Source organism: Montipora capricornis, chromosome 1, assembly GCF_036669925.1.
Source record: "Montipora capricornis isolate CH-2021 chromosome 1, ASM3666992v2, whole genome shotgun sequence".
Taxonomy (NCBI): Eukaryota; Metazoa; Cnidaria; class Anthozoa; order Scleractinia; family Acroporidae; genus Montipora; species Montipora capricornis.
The window spans coordinates 4,253,673-4,257,794 of NC_090883.1; the positions used below are offsets into that span (position 1 = coordinate 4,253,673).

At 36.4% G+C, this 4,122-nt stretch overlaps 1 long non-coding RNA gene across 2 annotated transcripts in view; it reads left to right on the top strand.

The window, feature by feature from the left end:
- LOC138043181 (uncharacterized) overlaps nt 1–1,285 on the top strand; it is an 11,637-nt gene extending 10,352 nt beyond the window's left edge. For both annotated transcript variants that reach the window (XR_011131205.1, XR_011131210.1), the window contains exon 3: nt 877–1,285. This is a non-coding gene — a long non-coding RNA (uncharacterized lncRNA). The remainder of the gene's footprint in view (nt 1–876) is intronic.
- Nucleotides 1,286–4,122: the final 2,837 nt, after the last annotated feature.

Genomic DNA, 4,122 nt, shown 5'->3' on the forward strand with positions numbered 1-4,122 from the left:
TTTATGTCCTAGGTCAAAAAGTACGCATTTGGAAGGTTTGCTGCTGATGATATGTTTATTGCACGTGTAAGCGGCTATTAAACCTCAAATCACTAAAATGTCACTAAAATTTCCACTGGCCTCCTTTATTCTCATTTCGACAAAATTACTATTGTAGGGATTCCCTGTTCCCCACTGCTCGATTCCCAGGAAACCTTCAAATTTATTTATCTCGCATTTTCTACAAATGTAGTTTATGTTGCATTTTCTACCTTGCATTTTCTAGTTTGTTACATGTATGTAGTATTTTCAATCTCGCTTTTTCTAGTTTTTTATCTTGCATTTTCTATCTCGCATTTTCTAGTTTGTTATCTCGCATTCACATTTTTTTTAAATCCAGCTAGGATTATCTTGCATGCCCCCTACAGGCTTCTGTACACATGTTTATGTATTTAACACTCTCATCTTAGCAGTAGCAACAACAACTTCAGATGTTTTGTAGGGACTTTAATTAACGTTTTATCAGTGACAAAAGGAATACAGCACCTTCAGTTCTGACAGTATTGACCTGTTCATTCACTATCTATTTCCTTCAACACCATCTGGTAATTTCCCTCGCTGATTTCTTGAATTCAGTAGACAAAAGAACACAGCAGAGTTTGAAGAGGGATTTTTTTCTTTGTGTTTTACAAATTTAATCTAAGAACAAAATTAATGAGTCATCTTTTCTGACCTCATTTTTGAAAACTGTGTGGGGAAAGGTACAGCATACATGTAATCATAGATTTTCACAATTTGATGTTGAAAGATTGGGTCAAGGTTCTTGATGATGACTTGAAGTGTGGCAGGGTGTAGGCAAAGCCAAGTAAATATTAAGTAAATGTTCCATTTTCCAAGGTTGCTGTGAGTTGTCTGCAAGGAAGGAATATCAGAAGATGATGAAACTGTTGATGAAAGCAAAACTGTAGCTTTGCAAATCCTTTGTCAAATATTTGATGTTGTTTACTGGTATGTACTTGTATTGGGGGATGTTCATGGGAAAAGTCAAAGTTCATGTGGAAAAACAGTGAACTTCCTTCTAGTGTTTTAACATTTTAATCATAACCTCCTTGCTGAGAAGATTCTATTAGACATTTTATTACTGATATTGAGAGCCTTAGTCCATATTATTATTTTGCTCTTTAGCCTTTTGGCAGTTGCTCTTTAGAAACTGTAAGAAACACTTATCGCATGATTACTTTTGAAGAACACATGAAAGAAAGCCCCCTTCATGCTTTCTTCTTTTCCATTAAATGTTGTGTGTTTTCACATGTTCCAAATCTTTTGTAGCAAACTGCTTGTGCGTTTTCCTGCAGGAACATCTTACAGTATAGTAAATTATTTTCTTGGTAGATGTCCATCCAAACTAGACCTAAGGGCCGGGTGCATGTACATTGGTTATCATACTGTAGATGAAAAGCTTAAAGTGCTTGTGAAACAATTCTTTTAATTAGTTTGTTCAAAAAGAGCTTTCAAAGTGATGAAGAACTGCATTTATTTTATTGTGATAGTACTCTTGGTTGCCAAGTTATTCAAGATTTTGATTTATGCAAATTAGAGGACTTGTGACGTCACATAGTGGACACAAAATTATGTAAAATCACAAAATATGGAATATCTTTCCAAATACGAAGTCTGCAGGGTTGATGTGCTGCCAGAACTACACATTGTGATAGTGATTATGATGTCGCTATACAGAGCTTCAAATAATTTCCCGGCGGGCGCCGGTCAAATTGTCCGCTCAAACGTATTTTTGATCAGACATATCCCATTTTTGGCCAGACAAACATCGAGTACGTCTTGTTGCTATAAAAGTGCCCCCTCTCCCCTTCACATGATGTTTAAATGTGAAACAAGTACATTTTCAAAGCATTTATTGTACATGAGCATTGATCTCAATGCAGGAAAAGTGGAATGCATGGTACAGCAAAATCAGACTATTACATTTGTGCATACTACTTGGGTTCTACGTCTTATACACGGTTAGTTATAAAGTTGATGAAATTGACTGAGGCTTGCAATCTAGTTGATTTTCATCATAATACAAGCTAACTGATGTGCATTTCCAACAAGTAACAAGTAGAATCCATGTCTGCTGATTTGACTCAATTTTATCTCGGAATTTCATGAATAAGGGTAAATCTTAAAATGTTTCACTGCTATACATGTATCTTATTGAAAGGGACTGGGGAAATGATACTAACAGACAACTCTCTTTTTCCATTTAGAATACTAGAACGACAGCCTAATTTTGCTACTTTTCGTCAATTTAGAGTCTATACTCCATGGGGAAAACATTACCTAATCCTTGCGAAGTACGACGTCCGTAAATCCAATTCATATCTAGATTACCATCACTGAAAAGCTTCTTGGTAACCAAGCTTTTATTAGGGGCATGCCAGAAGTGATGATTGATTTCTTCCCTTTGAGCCTTTTTAATCTAAAGTTACTGCATTTTTGCTTCAGTAAAGTTTGAGAAGAAGTTTCCAAATATTTTATATTAACAACCCACGCATCATGCGTGACACGTAACACAATGAAATCTGCGGTCAGTCGTTTGAGATGAATTGCGTATATAGGCCAGGTAAAGTTTACATGTTGTCATATGTGAATTTACTGCTAAAAAGATTTGTTTCCCTGGAAAATAGAATGTTGATTAGTTAATCGCGGTATTTATAGCTTAAGTGATTCACACGAAAATGTCGACAAGTAGACAAATGAATCTAAACTTGCTTTCTTGTTCTTGTTATTTTGAAGACAAAGGGTGCCATGACCCTTGTACCGACACTGAGAGGTTTTGCTGTCTTTCTCACATCATGTTTACAAAACTCACACTGACTAATAATAAAGTAATTCACACTCATGACCGGTACACATCTGTAAGACCCGCCAATTTGCAGTGACGACTTGGTGAATGACAAAGCGAAAATTTGTAACAACAGCAGGAAATTGTATGACTACTACGAATCATTTATTAAAAGTTCTTGGTCTGGTAGTTCAGTATCCGTCTTTTCCCCTCCTTTTTCACAAACGCCAATAATATTGAACCTTTAAATATTTAAAACTTGAAACTCTAAATTTTTTCCCTACCAGCGTAAACGACTGGACAAATTGTCCGGCCATCGAAGGATTTGACCGGACAAAACCTATTTTTGACCGGACATTGTCCGTTGACCGGCTGTTATTTGCAGCCCTGCTATAGCAACATACGCTATAGCAGAGACCTCTACCTTCCCAAAATGAAGAATGCCTTCTTTATTGCTCCAGACTCTAACAGACTTCCTTGTGCTTGTGCTGTGTAATGTCCATATTCGCTCACACACACTGAATGAACATCAAGAGCAAATAACATTTATTGGGGAGGGAAACTCTGATCTCACCCTTTGAAGAGGGCCTGGAGCCCATTTTGTTGCCATGGAAATGTCACAGTGGGCCATGTTTTTGAATTTTGGTATGAGTATAACACAACCGTAAAAAGTTTCAGTTCTATACAGAAAAAATCTTCAGATGCTCCTTTTTTTGTCATTTTACATCATTTTGTGTCCACTACGTGTATGTGATGTCACAAGTCCTCTAATTTGCATAAATCAAAATCTTGAATAACTTGGCAACCAAGAGAGCTATCACAATAAAATAAATGTGGTTCCTCATCATTTTGAAAGTTCTTTCAAACAAGTTTATAGAAAATTTGTGTCATCTGCACTAAAGGGAGATCCTTCTTAACTGCAGGCCCTTTTGCTATCTAAACTTCCATAGGCCATTTCTCAGGTTCTAGAGCAGCAATAGACAACCTGCTTGGCCATAGGTGGTTTATTGTTGAACACTCTCACTTAATCAACATTGGCCATATTTGGTGAAGTCACGTGACCCAGCAGAAAAATGCAGGATACATTTTGAAAGAAAAAATTTCACACGATCAGAATTTGCGTAAATGCTTTGTTTGGGTTTGTTGAAATTTTGAATTTATCAAAGGTATGAAATTTTTAACGATTGTGATCACAGATTTCCAGCAATTGTTTTCAATCTACATGTACCTTAAAACGATAATCCGATACATACCGTATTTACCCGTGTATAAGTTGACCCCCCATTTTTGATGGCAAA